At 52.1% G+C, this 18,144-nt stretch overlaps 1 protein-coding gene, 1 long non-coding RNA gene and 1 other non-coding gene across 5 annotated transcripts in view; 2 read left to right on the top strand and 1 right to left on the bottom strand.

The window, feature by feature from the left end:
- RTL1 (retrotransposon Gag like 1) overlaps nt 1-11,164 on the bottom strand; it is a 24,014-nt gene extending 12,850 nt beyond the window's left edge. Inside the window, exons 1-3 of one of the 2 annotated variants that reach the window (XM_037738305.1) lie at nt 11,027-11,164; nt 10,732-10,809; nt 1,175-1,236 (exon numbers count right to left, since the gene is read on the bottom strand). The gene's annotated coding sequence lies outside the window, so the exon portion shown is untranslated. Of the gene's footprint in view, nt 1-1,174; nt 1,237-10,731; nt 10,830-11,026 lie in introns of those variants that run through there. The other variant, XM_037738306.1, reaches the window with a different exon arrangement.
- Nucleotides 2,173-18,004, top strand: LOC108304064. Of its 2 annotated transcripts, XR_005200171.1 has the most exons (6): nt 2,173-2,444; nt 2,546-2,712; nt 6,471-6,597; nt 13,539-13,604; nt 14,328-14,521; nt 17,523-18,004. It is a non-coding gene; the product is annotated as an uncharacterized LOC108304064 (long non-coding RNA). The 2 variants fall into 2 exon arrangements; XR_001825107.2 differs by lacking the exon at nt 17,523-18,004 and having other exon boundaries at nt 14,328-15,813.
- LOC119471173 lies at nt 5,442-5,518 on the top strand. Its single transcript, XR_005200206.1, has one exon. It is a non-coding gene; the product is annotated as a small nucleolar RNA SNORD112 (small nucleolar RNA).
- Nucleotides 18,005-18,144: the final 140 nt, after the last annotated feature.

The raw sequence follows: 18,144 nt of genomic DNA, 5'->3' as shown, positions 1-18,144 counted from the left end.
CAATTCTCCTGCCTCAGCCTCCTGAGTAGCTGGGATTACAGGCACGCGCCACCATGCCCAGCTAATTTTTTGTATTTTTAGTAGAGACGGGGTTTCACCATGTTGACCAGCATGGTCTCGATCTCTTGACCTCGTGATCCACCTGTCTCGGCCTCCCAAAGTGCTGGGATTACAGGCTTGAGCCACCGCGCCCGGCCCTGTCGTTAGGATTCTTATCATTGCTTCCAGAACACCCACTGTAATTGTAATGGTCAAGATTTGGACAGCATTTCATGCACGGTGTCAACTTTAGTCTTCCCATTAACCCCACTAGGGGACGATGCCCTGCTTTGAGAGTGAGCAAACCAGAGTCCAGGGGTGAAGCTGGACTGCCCTGGAGCCATAATGATCAGCGATAACGGTGCATGGGCCCGGGCCATGGGACCTTCCCCAGGAAGGGTAGGCTGGTGGCTGGAGCTGGTGAGGGTATATGCGGAGATGGAATGTGACCCAGATGGGCCGATTAGATGTATTTATTAAATACATCCTAATGAGTTTCTGAGTGTCTGCTCCGTGTCAGGCATGGTTCTAACCACTCACCCCTGAAACTGACTTTGCTCCTTGCGAGTTGGGGGACGTGCTGCCGTCTTACAGAGTTAGCTGGGATTTGGAGGGCAAGGTGCTGGCACAAGTCCCCAGAGAGACAGAGGCAGGGTTTAAAGCCAGGTTTCCCATCTCTCCCCTAGTAGATGGTGAGGGCAGGTGCAGATGCCCAGAGTGTGGTTGGCAGTTGCCCTCTGGGGACCTGTCGGGCCAGAGATGCCAGCTTCATCCCATGGCATTGATACGGCCAGCCTTGCGGCCTGAGGGGTGTCCATACCACAAGAGTGGGGGTCTCAGTGTCTGCCTCCATCTCCCCCAGAGGTGCGTGCTGTCACTCCCAACTCATTCTGGCTTATTTGGTGTTGGAGGAGGGAGAGGACAGCTGGCCCAGGACCTTCTAATTATAGCTGTTGAAGTATGCGAATCGAGGCCTGGAGTGCCCACCACCATGTCATGGTTTTTTCTTACAGACAAATGAATCCTTTAACCCTTCTCCTGAGCTCCAGCCCATCCCGTTCACTGCCCCCACTCCCCCGCCCACCCACCCGCTTTCTGGGGGAGGTCGACCTGGGACCTCCGCTCCATGTCTTACCTTGGCTGCAGGCGCTCAAGTGGATCTCCTCTGGTCCTGTGCGACTCGAACCTCACTGCTTTCTGAAAAGTTATTGAATACATTTGTTTCTTTAATTATGAAAGTCCAGTCTTTTTGACACACATACATTTTCCACAGTGGCAACCACAGTGCACACACAGCCTTCCAGCCTGCTCTGCTTGCCTGCCTCTCTGTCGTGAGCTGCTTTTTTCCACGTGGCTACCTTGGGGACCCCCCTGATGTTTCCTGAGTGCTTACTATATGCCAAGCGCTTCTTTCAGCATTTTACAGGTTTTCACTCGTTCAGTCCTTCTGAGAAGCTGTGAGGGCCTTCCTTTCATGATCCCCATTTTTCAGAAGAGGAATCCAAGGCCCTGGGTCATACATCCACCCACCTGGGCCCACGCTCACTGAGGCAAGGCCTCAGTCCAGCCAGAGCATCAGCCTCGCTGGCGTCCTCACTGGCCTTGGCCCTGCAGCCTTGCTTCTCAGCTCCTGGAGGCCTCCTGCTCTTGATGGATACCCATTTTGCTCTCTAGCAAATGGATGGAAACATTTATGTGAGTCTGGCTTGGTGGGGTGGCTCACACCTGTAATCCCAGCATGTTGGGAGGCCGAGGTGGTTAGATCATTTGAGGTCAGGGGTTTGAGACCAGCCTGGCTAACAGGGTGAAACTCTATCTCTACTAAAAATACAAGAATTAGCCAGGCATGGTGGTGTGCGCCTGTAATCCCAGCTACTCGGGAGGCTAAGGGAGGAGAATTGCTTGAATCTGACAGATGGAGGTTTCAGTGAGCTGAGATTGTGCCACTGAACTCCAGCTTGGCCAACAGAGTGAAACTCCATCTCAAAAAAAAAAAAAAAAGTTTCTGTGAGTCTGGGCCGGGCTGTGCTGGACTCTGAGTAAATCTCTTAGCTGCCTGAGCTGCAACTCCTTCATCCTGACCCCGCCACCTGCATGGGCCATTCTAAGTGGCTGCGTCCCAGGCTGGTCATCCCTTCCCCGATCATCCCAGCCCCGGGGGTTTTTGTCCTGCTCCCTCATAGTAATCTGCAGTGGTGACTCCTTTGTCTCATCCTCCCTTGGCACACAGTAGGGCTGCTGGCAGCAGGTGAGGCCTGGGACAAGGGCTCAGAGAGTCAGGATGGGCTTTGGCCATGCCACTAAATAACGAGTTTCTCTTCTCGCCCTCCCAGGTGGTGTGAAGGGGAGACGGCTGCCTTCTCCTGGGAAGGGAGCAGATGCCTGGCCCAGGACCAAATCAAAAGGTCTGAAAAACGATATTCCTTTTCCTAATGTGTAAATTTACACAAATAGCACATTTGTAGATTCCTTAGAATGGAACTAACTGAAGCCCTTCATTCTGCAGCTGAGGCTCACTGCCCCCAGTGGGCAGTGGGTCGGGGTGTTCCTGAGGCCAGGTCGTGGCCCAGCCCTGCTGCCCCCAGGATGGCCCCTGGCTTGGAGGGGTGTGGGGCCCCGTTAGTCTGACGTTGAAGAAGACCAGCCTTCCAGTCTCGCTTGGTGGCCTGCCAGGTATGCGTGCTCTTCTGTCTTCCACCCAACACCCACTTTGGGGAGGCGGGGTCTGAGAGGAGTGCGGGTCATATAACCTTAACATAGTATATTATCCCAAAATCCAATACCCCTGTTACTCTTGTCTGTCTGCTATGTGAAACCAAGGGCGGTGTTAAAGTTTATCACCATGATATACAGATGTGCGTGGGGACATCTGGGATGGGGCTCGGGGGTCCACCTGGGGGTCAGAGAGGGCAGACTCTGCTTAGCGGAGATGGATGACTGCGGACGTGTGGCTATAAATCATCCTCCTCCTCTAACATAGGGTGGGGATGGGAACTTTCAAGAGTTGCCTGGATTGATACCTTAAAGGAAACAAAATATAAAATGCTTGGCACATAGCAATGCTCAACACATGTAGAAAAGGCACTTATTTTAGGTGGCTCTGCCCCTAAATGGCCCTTTTGTAAGGCCTTTTGCAATCCAAAGGGAAGATGAGGGGAACAGGGTCGGGGCAGAGGGGAAGGGCGCCGTTAGGTTTCTCGGGCATTTTCTCCAGGCAACAGCATGTCTTTTATGGGCGCTGCCTAGGTTTCTGTAGGCTTTGAGAGGAATGGAGTGTTGCATGCAGGTAACCTCAGTCTGGGCACTGCATTTTTATTTACCATAAAAAATTTTGTATTTGCTGGGTGCTGTGGCTCACACCTGTAATCCCAGCACTTTGGGAGGCCGAGGCATGTGGATCACTTGAGGTCAGGAGTTCCAGACCATCTTAGCCAACATAGTGAAACCTCGTCTTTACTAAAAATACAAAAAATTAACTGGGCGTCATGGCACCCACCCGTAGTCCCAGCTACTCGGGAGGCTGAGACAGGGGACTCGCTTGAACCCAGGAGGTAGAGGTTGCAGTGAGCCGAGATCGTGCCATTGCACTCTAGCCTGGGTGACAGAGCGAGACTTTGTCTCAAAAAAAAAAAAAATTTTTTTTTTATATTTGCAAAACCAACACCCCAAGGTTTTCACAGGAACCAAACCCAGTCCAAAATATAATAGCAGAGCCTCGTGTGCAGGAAAGGCGATTAAGAGCGAGGCAGGGTGGCCGAGCGCTGGTTAACCTGTCTCCCATTTCTTCCGCGCAAAGTCATGGTTGAAAATAGGTGTCTGCCTGGCAGAGGGGAAAGAAGTTCTCGAAGGCCCCTGTCTGCATTAGCTCAGTAAGAAGGGAGACATTGAACCCATGAACCAATTAGTGGCTTGTGCAGATGGAGACAGACTGAACAGGACGGCGGTGCCAGCTGATCGGGGCGTAAAGGCGGCTGAGTTTTGTGTTCTTGGTATCTCACAGCCTCAGTGCCTCCCTATGTAGGCGGAGTATGCTTGTCACATCCTTGTCTCATGTGTAACCCGTACCTGTTTGAGGATTCTGAGAGCCTGTGACGACTGCAGGGGACCTGAAGCTTAGTGTGCAAGCAGGAGCAGGGGACAGGGCGTGGTTCTGACTGGGAGCCAGGGTGCCTCCTCCGGACATGGGGGTGGGCAAGGGTGGGCAAGGTTGCTTCCCGTTCCCCTGGAGCTGGAAGGTTAGAAACGGCAGTGCCGTTTAGCCACAGTCCCTGTGGGTTAGAGTCAGGAGGAAACATGGCAGTCGTGTATTTTGCACAGGAATCAAGCTGTCAGGGGTGCGGGGAGGCCCCAAGCTCCGTGCCAGCAAGCCTGCTTGGCTGTGAATGCGAGCCGCCGGCCGCAGCTCTCCAGAGCTCCTCGTCCCCACGCCCGGCCCTATCTCATGTCACATTCCCCTGAGGTCTCATTCCACTCGGCTAATCTCCAAGAACTCCGGCCAGGGCATTGGCTTTCGGGTCCTCTTAAAGACCAAAGAGGAAAGCGCTCCCCCGTGAGTGCCAGGCAGCTTGGGAGGGATTTGGGGCTGTGGGTGGGGAAATCACAGCCCCGGGCACACACCTGCTGGCCCCATGTCACTGACAGTCTGCTCAGAGGCTTGGGGCTCCAGTTAAAGCACATAAATATTTTTTTTTTTAAAAAGATATTTGGATAAAATAAATTCCCTGTGTCTGCAGAACTTGCTCTGGGCATATGTACCCACTACCAATCCATTAGCAACCACGCTCTTTGCTTTGTATTTGTAAAAACAGAAACCAAAACAACCCACAAGCAAACAAACAAATTAACCCCTCACACACAAAATGCTTATTCTAATTATGCAAGAAATGCATTGATAATTAGTACACTCATTAGTAAAAATCAGACCCCTCGGATAAAGCCATCCTAATGCTCCCCTCAGTCCCTCCCCAGCATCCCCAGCAAATGAACTGCTCTCCTCAGTTTCAGGAGCCTGGCTCCAGATATTTTCTCTGTGCATTTGCATATGTAGATGCATATCCCTCTAAAATCTATTCCTTTGTTTATTTTTTACGTAAACTATATCATAGTATATATTTCCTCTCCAAGCAGCTTGCGTTTCTTCCTTCTGCCTAGAGATAGTAAAGACCACTATTCCTTCTAACGGCGCCCCAGTGTCCCGTGGGCTGCGCACACTGGAGTTTATTTAATCACCTGATTCCTGGCATGAAAGCCTCAGGTCCTTTTCCCCAGTGGGGGCAACTTGTGGAGGCAGGTGTAAGTAATTTCTGAGATTTGGGTTTGGGGAGTGGGCTCATGAGGGTATATGACATTATTACAGATGAATATATCAGTGCATAAATTAGCAAAATAAGAGGGGGCCTTTCTGGACCAATGATGAGACAGTGTTTCTGAACAAAGGATGATGATTAATCCAGCTCTGCACAAAATACTGAGGTCCATTAGAAGACAATAGGTCTTGGCTGCTCATTCTTTTTAAGAGCTGTTTAATATTCCATGGTATGTATATGCCATTGTTGATTTTGCTCTCTTCTACTGTTGAAAACCCCAGCTGAAAGTGCTCCGGGGGCGGGGAATGAGCAGACAGAAGCTTTGGTCATGGTCCGAGCTGTCAGAGTGGGTCACCGATTCATAGTTGTTCATTAAGTCATTTTTTTAAAAAACAGAATACGTAAAATAAAAATGGTCTTTATGCAGATCAATGAGGAAGCGTGTCACAAATTGAGGTTTTCATTAATACAATTCTGCTCAACTGATGCCTGATAAAAAAGATCTAAGCTGTTCCCCCTTTTTTTGTTGTTACCAATGACACTGCAGTGAGCATTCTTGCGGCTAACTCTGTAAACACATCCTCGACTGTTCCTTTCCCCCAGCTTCTTAGAGATGGTGTGGTGGGTTAAAATTGTTTGCAAAAGTTTATTTTCATGGAGTGATCTTTCTAAAATGGCATTTTGACCTTGTTCCTGTCTTGCTTTAAAGCCTCCATCTGACTTTCTGGAGCTGCCGGATGGAGTCCAAAAAATAAGGCCTTATCCTGGCATGGAAGACCCTTTAGGGTCTGGCTTGGAACTTGGCAGCCTCAGCCCCTCGCCTCTCCCGTTCCCTCCAGGTGCACCTCGCCTCCACGGAGCTCCCTGCTCCTCTCAGGGTTCCCTGCTTGGCCATGCCTTTTTAGGCAGCTTCTCCGCGGCCTTAAAGAGCAGGCTTGCAATATTCCTGTTGGGGAGCTCAAAGTTACCTGTGGCCCCAAAACACCATGTTCAAAAGCACAGCAAAGCCCTGTCCCTGGAATTGGGATGCCTCATTGACATGCTCTTCCCAGTTAAAGGGAATGTTTTGCATTTTTCTAGAATTAATGAAAATATTCATCAACCCCTTCCTTTGTCCCTTTCTAGAGCCCGGGGCACCCCAGTGTTGCCTGGATCTGACTCTGCCTCAGTGAAAACTGCCTCGAATTCTTTCTTGCACCGATGGGCAGATGGGCAATGTCCGAGGATCATGTTGTCGGCCCTGTGGCGTGGGGTAAGTCTGCAATGTTGTAAAGCTGCAAACAGCCTTCTGGGTGGGGTCAGGCTGGCACCCCCCCACTGCCCCAGCCTGTTCCATGCCAGGTTCCCCTGCCTGCTGTGTGCAGGGCCCCATAACCCAGGGTTATGGGGTGCATGGGCAGGAGTTGCATCTCAGTGTTGTGAGTTCTGAGGATGACATTTGGGCGTGATTATAGGTTGGAAATGGCTGATTGCCATTATGGCTCCTCCTTGCCAGGGGTCTGGACCCAAAACAGGAGAAGGACATGTGACGACTGGAGTAACGGTGAGGGGCTCTGGGGTAAGACAGGGCTGAGAGGGAGCGTGTGGACCTCTGGGACAGAGTTATATTCTAGAAAGAGCGCAGGCTCTGGGGGAGAGGGGCTATGAGGCTAGGCAGCATCCCCCTTGGGAGCTTGTCAGGAGTAGCAGGAGCCACTGGCAGTGTTCTGGGCTTTTCGTCCCTTTTCTTCCCTCCCAGGGGAGGGGAGACGAGGCACTGTAGGGAGCGAGCCACCCTGAGCACAGACCCAGCTACGAACAGACATCGGGCTGCATGTCCTTGGCAAATCCCCAAGTGTTTCTGTGCCTTGGTTTCCTGATATTAAAAAAAAAAAAAGACTCATAATCTCTCTCACACAGAGCTATTGAGATCTCAATGAGGAAATAACGCAAATAAATCATCCAGCACAGCAGCCAACACACAGTACCCGGCAAAACTCGGTGGCTCTCTGCATCTTACCCGTCACAAAATGCTTAGCCCCTCCTGGAGACAGGCAGCCTCTCCCTTTCAGGGCAGGGAGACCCAACAGAGGAAAACAAAAACTCCAGAGAGAACGCGAGGGGGAAATAAAAGCTGGCGCTTCACCCCCTCCCAGACACCTTCCCAGGGAAACAAACGTGTACCTTCCCCAACACCTGGGGGCCAGGGAAGGGGTGCCCTACTGCTTTTCATCCGGCTTTCCCAAAAAGTTTGGGAAGAGTTTATTTTTACGTAAATAACATATAAAAAGTCAGAGTGCTCCTTGGGCAGATTTTTTGAGGCTCATATTTTATAGACTTTGGCAAGGGTCGCTCAGAAGGAACAGTGGTTACAGTCTCCAGAGGTTCATAATTCCTGGAAGAACTTCTGGCTAAACCTGACTTCTCCTAAATTTCACAGAAAATTCTCCCTGGGCTGGGCTCAGCCTAAATGAGCTTTTTGTGCGTTGGTCCAGCCGCACTAGTGGGTGTATGACTTGCACGTTGCCTTTACACAAAAGTGAACCTCCTCGGCCACTGTGCACAAAGGCGCCTCTCTCCGAAATGTTTGCTTTATTTACTTGGGAGCGTGAGCCTGGTTGGGCACGTCTGACATGGGGGATATTTCTCCGAGGCTCTATGTAGGGCTGCCCAGGTCTCTGCAGTTTCTTCCTGCGCTTCAGGCAGAAACCCATGTCCTAACTTCCTCCAGCACAGGGCAAGGGATCCAGAGCAAAAAAGGGGTAGGGACACTTGTCCTCTCCCTGGCCGGCAAGGGCTAAAGAGCTTGCTACCCCATGGCGGTTGCCTCTAAATAGGGATTTGGGTGGGTGACTTTTCACATCTATGCCAAAGCCCTTCAGAACTGTTTCTGCACCACCAGCTATCCTGAACCAGAAATCCCTGTTCACAGAATTTCCCAGGTGGGTGCCTCTTGTTCTGCACCCCTCCCCCATTTATGTAAACGTCACTCTCCCAAACATTTTCACACCAGCAGCTTCAGATCGCCCCTTTCATAGGTTAAAACAGCAACACCAACAAGACCAACATAAACGGAGGCTCTGAGAAACAGTTTTTCCTGAAGGGCTTGCAGTGCCCAGCCGAGCTGCCAGGGCCGTCTGTCTGTCTGTTCCCGGGAAGGCAAACCAGCCTGCACGCTCCACCAGCAACGCGATGCTGCCCCCCCACGGCGGGTCAGGGCAGCTGTGGCGACCCCAGGGCTGATAGATTGGGTTGTCAGGAGCGGGACAATGAGGCGGCAGTGAGGAAGGGTCTGTCCTTTAATGACTCTGCCGTCCTTGAAATTTTTCTGCCCCACAGAGGTGCATCTCTGCTCCTGGGGACCCTGGGCATTACACAGACAAGGAGCCCTGGCTGGCCTCACAGCCATCCCCCATATGCTCACACACACACGCACACACACATGCTGAGTGCCTGTGCTGGGAACAAAGGCAAGAAAACTCCTTTAGAAACTGCAAAACAGAGGCTTGTCTAGCAGAAGTCCCCTGATAAAGGCTCTGTCCACCCACAGTTCCTGGGAACCGAACCCCTGTGAATGGGCCAGAAAAGGTGGCTCCTGACCACAGTGTGGGCTGCATTCATCAGCAGGCAGGCCCCCCAGCCCTGCTGCTGTGCGAGGAGCTTTCATGAGTCCCCAGAACATCCAAGTCACAGTCTGGCAGCTGGCTGTCTCTGTGGCTGCTGCTCAGCCTCCAGAATAGGGCCCCTGAAACTGCCAGACCCCCTCCCTCTACTCATTCCATCAGTCTGCCAGCCTGTTGTCCCAGAGGGGACACACAGGCCAGCTCTGTGGGCCCAGGAGCCAGGGAAGGTGCTTGGCCACTCTAGGTGTCCTGGCCCTCGAGAGGGGAGTTGGCTGCAGGACAGTCCTCACCTCCCTCCACCAAGCCCTGGGCACTCACCCCCATTCTCTGCTCCTCTCCCTCATTGCCTCAATGGGACAGAGGCACCCCGCCAACCATCTCTGTGCCTTTGCCATTTAGCCCAGGGCAGGCTACTTGGGAGAGGCTGTACAGCCTTGCACTGACCCCTACCTGGTCCCCTTTGGCCACCTCGCTCACTTGCCCACTCGCCTGCCCGGGAGTTGGTGCTGTGGGAGCTTCCTAAAGGCCTAAACACGTGGGCTGCCAGCCCGGGCAGGAAGCCATGCTGCAGCCTCCTCGGCCATGCACCAGCCTGCCTGTCTCGGCTCGGATGCCTCCTGTAACAGGGAGCTCCCTCTCCCTGCAAGCAGCCTGCTCAGGGCTGGCTTACGGAGCTGCTTTGCTGAGCCCTCCCCCGCCCTTTGCATCTGCCTTCTCCTTGGCTGTGCGGCAGTCCCCTAGCCCCCTCTGCCCTCCGATCTCTGCAGGCTGCAGGCTCCCTCTCTTTTCAGTCTTCTCCTTTCTGTGCTGAATAGCACAGCCCCCACCAATGGTGGAAACAGGTTTGGGGGCCTCTGGACCTCTGCTAACACCTCTGCCTCTGCCCCTCTAGACCTGGGACAGAGCCCTTTGCCCTGCTGTTCTGCAGGAAGCCCAGGGGAGGGCGTGGTGCTCCCCTCCTGTGGCCAGCTGCTCCGTGTCTATCTGTTCAGCAGCTTCTGAGCCCTCTCGGGCTGTTTTACGGCCCCTTTTCCAGTTGCCAGGGAGAACGCTCTCTATGCAACCCCCTGCCTTTTCTGCAGGAGCTGCTGGACTCCTGGCTAGCCTGGTCAGCCCTGTAGCAGAAGCAGGAGCCGCAGCAGGCAGCCGCGGCAGGGCTGGGGTCCCCTGAGCCAGACAGACCGGCTCTCTAGCTGCAAGACAATTCCCTTTACTTTTCAGAGTCTCGGCTTTTCCCCTGTGAAATGGAGATGAGAGTTTCCCCGTCACCGGCTTGAAGTGAGGACTAAATGAGATAAGTGTAGCCTTGCACACATCAGACACTTCATCAGTGCTTGTGCAGTAGACGGTGGGACCCAGGGGGAGAGAGGTATGTAACAAGTGTCGCAAGACAGAAAACAACCTGGCCTTTCAAGACCCTGCTCCAAATACAAACGGGGACCTCTCCTGGCAGAGTCCCCTCTGCTGGCTTAATCACACAAATCAAGTCAGCCGGAGGCAGCCCCTGGCCTGAAGAACTCACAGTGGATGCAGCAGGCGGCAGAAATGACATGCAGAGCCCACATCTGCATTTAATAGACTGAGAATTTGCATTGTATATAACAGCACGAGGGGTAAAGCATGAAGGCATAAAGGAACATTTTTCCCAGCAGCTTCCTTGAAGGGCCAGTTTAGTCAGGGAGGGGTCTGGGGAGGAGAAACCCAGTGGGGTCCGGGCATCCTGTAGACTATAGAATAGACACCCATCCACACACTCGTCCCCCAAGCCACCGCACCGTGCCTACCTTCCCCGGGCCCAGTCCCGAGCGTGAGGCTGGGATGAAGTGATGCCGGTGGCTTCCTGTCGTCGAAGCTCAGTCGGTCTGGTGGGGGAAAGAAGCAGGGACTAAGTCACTGGAAATCGAGGTGATCAAGAGGGGATGAAGGCGTGGAGATTACGCAGCCCCATCTTGGAGCCAAGTCCAGAACTGGGTTGTCTGCAAAGAACTCACCCGGGCAATAACCCTGCATACTGGTCTCATGGGCTCCATTAGATTGATGAGGAAACTGAGGCACAGAAAGGCAAAGTCCTATACTCACCGTCTCTCAGCTGGTGTGAGGCTGGGCCAGGATGGAACCCCAGACTCTCCGAGGCTCCCCACCACACCCTGCTGCTGAAGGCTGCTCAGCGAGCCTGTGCCGAGTGCTGGGGGGGTGTGGGTGGGCAGGGGACGGATTGATTAGTTATAAGCACCTCCCAGCGGTGCTTGAGATCCCAGCTCCTCTGTGGCCCAATCCGTTTGAAGGGCAGATTCAAAATTAGGTGGTAGCACCTATGGGCAGAGGCTTATGAAAATGGCATTATTAACCTGATGTGGAGAGGGCCCTGCCTGTCTGCAAGTAGATTGCAGATAGAGACAGAGGGGGCTGGGCTTGTTTGTGTGGACAGTGAGTTAGAGAGGACGCAGAACATCCAGGGGCCCTCCGGGGCTTCCGGACAGGGAGAACCAGATCTGGAGGGGCTGGGGCTGGGCAAGTGGGAGAGGGAAGAGGGGGCACGGCTTAAGGGCGGCCCCGGCACCTCAGGGAAATGCCCCAGGCTGGACTTGGAGGAGGCTCTGCAGCCTTGACTCTGACACAGACAGGGACTATGGCCCTCCCCGCACCTCGGTTTCCCATTTGGGAGATAAGAGATGGAAACCAAACACCATTTCAAGAAAAGCCCCCCTTCCCACCACCTTCCCGGCCCCCCTCTTCCCCCACCACCACGATCGCGGTTGCCAGACACCTGTCTGCTTGTCAGAGCAATATTCAACAGGAGAGTTCCTTCCGTTCCTTCCTGGAGGGAGAAGGGAGAAGTGTGGACGGGGAGAGGGGAGGGGAGAGGTGCCCCCCCCAACTCGGAGAGGCCGCTGAGCGGAGTTCTGCTTGGGTAGGAGTTGGGCCACCGAAGATTTGTGCCAACTCACGGTGCGGTGGAATCAGACAGTCTGAATTCTTCAGACACCAGCCAGGCGTCTGTGGCGCCCCCACGTGCCACAAGGGGGCTGCCTGGGCCACATTTTTGAGCCCGAAAAGTGAGGAGGGGGACAGGCAAGAGGGGCCGGCGCTTTTGCTCAGGCAGCGGCGCTTTTAACTGAGACAGATGCGTGCGGTCCAGGGGAGCCGGGAGCCCGGGAGCCGAGCCGGGGCTGGGGGCTGGGGGCGCCGGCGCGGTGGTCGCGGCGGGGGCGGGGGCTGCAGGGCGCCCCCTCCCTCACGGCCGGCTGCGCTGCAGTGCAGCGGGCTGCGGGAGCTGCCCCGGAGCGGTCCTGTCCGGTGGCTTTCCAAAGTGGGGAATGAGACGAGGGAGGGAGGGAGCGCTGGCTTCCAGGCGCTGCGTGGTGGCCGTGCGCCCAGGAAGCCGAGGGGCCAGAAAGAGAAGAGTGGGGGAGGAGGCCGGGCGTGGCGGCCGGACCCAGGGTAGAGGGAGGTGGGTGTGGACCTGGGGTGGGCGCCTGTCAGCTCGCAGCCCATGAAGGACGGAGGGAAAGGAGGGCTCCAGAGATACGGGGAAGAGTGGGGCTGAGCATAGCCAGAGCGGCTTGGCACACAGTTTTAGGGTAAAACCATCAACTCTTATCTTTCAAAAAAATAAAAATAAAAAAAGTAAAAGCCAGAAAAAAGAAAAAAAAGTAAAGAAAGCATTTGAAAGCTAGACAGCTGAATCCTTCCCAGCATGACTGAGCCGGCCACCCCAGAGTCTTCCTTCTAAGCCAGTCTAATGGGACACTACGTTGTCCCCGTAACCAAAGTGGGACCAGGGTCCCAGGGAAGGGCTCGTCAGGCACCACTCCATCTCGAAGAGAGGTACCCTCAGGCCCTTTTCCAGCCAGGGAAGGGCCTTGGGGTCAGGGAGGGAACTGGAGGGCTTGGGGAGGTGGGCTGGGAGTGAGGGTGGGGTGGGGAGGGCTGGGTGGGGGTTTCAGGGAGTCTCTGGGCTTCTGCAGCAGTCTGCACCCTGGTACATCGTCCTCAGTCCACCGAACGCGGAATGGTTCTCTTCCCTCTGGATCCAGCCCCTCTGGGTCCCTTTTCACTCTGGGGAATTTGCCCCTGTGAATCAGTTCCCTGCTATCTGGCAAGCTTTCTCTCATCCCCCAGGCCCCTTTGCTCTTGTAAACGGCACCCTCCACCCCCAGCCCTTCATCTCCCGCACTGTATGTTCACTTGTTGATTTAAAACTCCCTTTATTATAGAAAATTTCAAACAACACAAAAGTAGAGAAAATAGTACATATTTTTACACAGTTTGCTCAATTTTCATATTGTCATCACCCAGAAATGGTTGCCATCACACCCTGCCCCCTCTTGTGTCATCTAAACCCTAAACTCTGCCTCTGTTCCTGTGCCTCCGCTCCTACCCCTGGACTACTTCCAAGTGAATTTCAGACACCATATTGTTTTCTCTGAGCATTTTTTGTTTGTATTTATAAATAAGAAGCTTTTCTTTCTTAAAAATATAGCCACAATACCATTATCACAGATAAAAAATTAATAGCATTTCCTTAATATCATCCAACATCTCTGCCGCATTCAAATACTCTCGATTGACTCATAAATTTCTTTTACAGTTGGCTTGGTCAAGTCAGTGTTGAAAGGATCTACTGCTCTTTCAAGGGGATCTGGGGCTCTAGAAGGTAAGTAGGGCCACAAATTTAGGGGTTGAATGTCTGCCTGGACCTTAAATGAGAAACCCAATCTCAGCAGAGCCCAGTGTTCTCACTGCAAAATGGGGTAAGTTCAGCCTCATGTCTAATATGTTAGAAACACTCAGCAAACAGTAGCTGCTAGAGTAATTCTTTTTCCCAGAAATCTTCAAAGGGGAGTTGGGCAGGGGGAGGCAGACAGGCAAAACACAGCTGGCTATTGCCCATGAAACAAAGGTCCTGGCAGCCCAGGCTCTCTGAGTGATTAAAACAGCCCTTGCACGCATCCCAAAAAGGGCAGCCTACAGTCGGGGGTCTGGTTCGCTTGGACCTCCTGGCTCACCGTTCAGCTGCCTGACCTCAGCGGTTGTGACCTGGGACCAACAGGGGACCCCGGCAGGTGCCTATCCACTAGATGGCACTCTCTGCTCTGAGTCCAGGGGGGACCACCACCCCAAACCAGTTTGGCCACTGCCCAGCCCAGGGTGCCGCCGGAGAAAGCACGCCACTAAAACATCGCAGATAATTTCTAAAAAGCACTTCTCAACATGTCATGCAAGATGCGGTGGCTTTTTTTCCTTGCATAAATCCCAACCAGACTGCAGAAACAGAGGGAATGAACATTTAGTGACTTTGCTGAGGCCAGACACGGGTATGTCTCTACTCTCTTTAAATCCTCACCTTGGCAACATCTGATTTCCCTTGATTTTACAGACTAGAGGACTTTGAGGTTAGTAACTTGCCCAAAGTCGGCTGGGAAGCAAGACCCAGGATTCCAACTTAGGTCTGTGTGATTCCTCTGCAAAATGGAGAGGTGCAAGGATGGATGTGAGGTCTTTGGCGGGATGGATGGCTGCATCAAGGTGCACGCATAGCTGGAGAGATGGCTGGCTACCTGATGAAAGCTGGTAAGATGGATGAGTGAACTGAAGCACAGGTGGTGGAAGGAGAGAGCAATGAGAGAGAATAGTCAATTTCTCACTAAGATCAAAGGCTTACTTGATCTTTGAAGAGAGGTTCCCTCTGAGTGGAGCTTGCTGGTGAAGCTCCTGCCTTCTGTTCTGCGTCTGAGCGCACTGGCTGGCTCAGGTGGCTGTGGGACAACAAGTGGGATGGCAGCTTACAGGGACCAAGTCCTAGCTGCAGTGCTCCGTGAGCTGCTCAGTGGCAACTCCCTGTCTCTGCTGTTTTTACGCAGCGCTGAGGAAGAGCAGGCATCTGCCTTTCCACTTGCTCTCCTGGATGACTAAGCCCTAAGCCTCAACCGCATACACAGCCCTTCATTGGCACTTGGCATAATTTTACCTCCTCTAAATCATCACAGCCACCCTCCATGATAGCAATTTCCATTCTTAATTAAGCAAAAGGAAACCAGAGTGTAGGAGTGGTAAGTGACTTACCCGAAACCATAGAGGGAGCCAGTGCGGACCCAGCATTTGAACTCTAGTCTTCTTTCCTTCCAAACTCACCCCTCAACCTGTTTAGCTCCTTTTCTTTGACCATGTCTGAAAACCTCTGCATGCCTTGGGGTTCACTCATGTTGGACTCACTCTCTTGGTCTGTCAGTGAGCTGAACTTCTCATCCAATCAAATCCAAGTTTATTTCCCACGTAATATCTCTAGTGTGTTCTGTTTGTAATGACCACACAAACAAGGACCACACATATCACTACAGTACAATTAATCAACTCAAAGTAGATTCCTGGCACCTCACATTCTGACTGAATGCTAATGGTAGCGTATGTAAAAGTGACTCCTGTGCAAGGCAAGGAGGGAGGGGACGGGACGGAGGTCTGAATGGCCATCAGTGAGCCTCGCTGCATATAATGTTAGCAGACAGGCTTTGAGAACCTGCTCAGAATGTGTGGGCCCTGCCTCACACATTCCAGGTGCTAAGGTTTCCACCTCAGCTGTGCCATTGACTACTTTTGTGAGTTTGGACAACATATTTAATTTCTGTGCCTCAGTTTCTTCAGTTGTACCAGTAGTACCTGACTAATACTGATAGTACCTTACTAATTAGTACTTGAGAATTAAATCAGGCAAACATATAAATTCCTTAAAAGAGAGCATTCCAGACTGGGCAGGGTGGCTCATGCCTGTAATCCCAGCACTTTGGGAGGCTGAGGTGGGAGGATCGCTTGGACCCAGGAGTTTGAAAGCAGCCTGAGACACATAGGGAGACCCCCCAATCTCTACAGAAAAGGTAAAAAATTATCTGGGTGTAGTGGTGCACCTCTGTGGTCCTAGTTACTCGTGAGGCTGAGATGAGAAGATTGCTGGGAAGTCAAGGCTGTGCTGCTGCGCTTCAGCTTGGGTGACAGAGGGAAACCCTGTCTCCAAAAAAAAAAAAAAAAAGAATGCTTCCAGATGATGAGCATTCAACAAATGTTTACTTACAATGAAAATGACAGTTGTTGTAAGTATTGTTATTGAGATGTCATTTGATATCATTGTCAGGTAAGAATCAATGGCTGAACAGGTGCTCAGAGAGGCCTGTGAGCTTGTCTTTGGAGAGAGAATCAATGGAATTGAAACAGAAATACTAATTTAAAACTAGAAGTTCTAGTGATGGAAGTAAGAGTTCCATACAGCGAAGAGACATGATCCATCTAAGGAAAGATTAAGCCCTAGGAGCGGTGAAACTCCTGTGAAGGAATTTCCCTGCCGTGTAGGGAGTTACACCGGGGTTGGATGGGAGCTGGGGAGAAGCTGAGTAGGTAAAAGGTGAGACAAATGATTAAAAGTCTCTTAATTGAAGTTTCTGAGGTTGAAATTCATTAAACGTCATGGTTTCTAGCAGTAGTGGGCAAGGTTTTCCAGTTCTCATGTATGATTTCATTAAACTTCTTTCCCTACCTGTTTTTTTGGGGGAGAAAATAGTTATTTTAGAAACATTTTTCAACTTGTTCTTTTGGAGGCGGCCAGCTAGAAAAATTCTGAATCTCTTACCATGTGGGGCTTGAGGACTGGGTGGCCTCCTCCCATTCCTGGTATAGCATGTCTGTAACCTGAGCCCAGGTGGCATGTGGCTGTGTGTGGGGTGGCTCTGGGGGGGCCATCGGATACCCTAACTGCCAGGTGGGAGGATATGGGTTTAGCATGTTGAGTTTCACTGTGATCCCAGCATTGTCTGACTCCAGAGTCTGGGCACGTCCTGTGAGAACTGTAACCGCTACAGCTCCTCCAAGAAGGACAGTTTATTCACTCATCCAGGTCTAATGGTACAGCCTGGGGATTCCCTCTGCTTTTGGGGCTGCCTGTGCGGGAGGTCAGAAAAACCTTCACACCCGCCTCGTGGTTTACTCTCACACTCGAGTTGCGGGCTGGCGGTGGGAGTTGGCTGCCAAAACGAGGCATGGGGAAGAAGAGGAAAGGGCAGCTCCGGAGCCACACTGCCCGTGTTCGCCTCCTTGGCTCAGCATCTCCTTGCTGGGGGACCACTTACAAGTCATCTGACTTCCCCGAGTCCGTTTCCTTAGGTATAAAATAGCACTAGTCATGTCTTTGCTCAAATACCATCAGCGCAGTGAGCCTTCCTCCCTCGCACCACTGCCTGCCCCCTTCCTGCTTTATTTTCCTCCCCAGTTCTCACCGTCTTTTATCCCATGCATTACACTCACCTTTTCTGATGATCTTCTGCTCCTATCCACCCACAGGGATGTGAATTCTCATAGGATGGGGATCTGTCCGTGTTGCCCATTGCTGTATCCCCAGCACTCAGACCCGGTACCAGTACAAAGTGCATGCTCAAAAATGGCGGGGGGGGGGGGAAATTTATAAGATACTGTTGAATTGTATCCACCCCAGAGGTGTGTCAATGTATGCAAAGTAGGCAGCGTGGTGCTTGGTACAGAGTATGCATTCAATAAATATTGGCTAATTATGATTATTATGTCTAATTCACAGGACTGTTGTGAGAATCAAACGAGATAATGTATGCTGAGGCATGCTGTGAACACTACGTGCTGGGTACAGGAGGTACAATATTAACGATCCTTGCTGCTTGGAGGGAACCTGAACTTAAAGTGTGATGCTTTTCATTTTCACATCACTTGGGAGGGAGGAAAGGCTGGTGGGAGGATTGCCACCTGAGGCTCAGGGAGGGGACAGGCCTTCCCCGAGGGACCCCACAGTATGAAGAAGGCAGAAGCCAGTCCCCACACCAGTGGTCTTCCCATGACTCCCTTATGAAAGTCCCCCAGTGGACGGATTGATGTATATATGACAATATCCACGTAGACCATAACTCTATATAATATACAGAATTATTTTTAGGTCCCTGAGTCGCTCTGAGAACAGTTGTGCCAGGTGATGCCTGCCCAGGACAGGCTGGGAGGGTAGGAAGGAAACTGGCTGTGTATGGGTGGTGAGGCCCATAGTGAAGCCTCCTTTGGTTTCTTTTTTTTTTTTTTTTTAATTTTTTTTTTCCCATTTATTTATTTTATTGCATTTTAGGTTTTGGGGTACATGTGAAGAACATGCAAAATTGTTGCATAGGAACACACGTGGCAGTGTGATTTGCTGCCTT

The sequence above is a fragment of the Cebus imitator genome, unplaced genomic scaffold (genome assembly GCF_001604975.1).
Source record: "Cebus imitator isolate Cc_AM_T3 unplaced genomic scaffold, Cebus_imitator-1.0 Scaffold52, whole genome shotgun sequence".
NCBI lineage: Eukaryota > Metazoa > Chordata > Mammalia > Primates > Cebidae > Cebus > Cebus imitator.
Note: the sequence above shows the minus strand (reverse complement) of the source record. Positions and strands in the feature narration are given on the sequence as shown.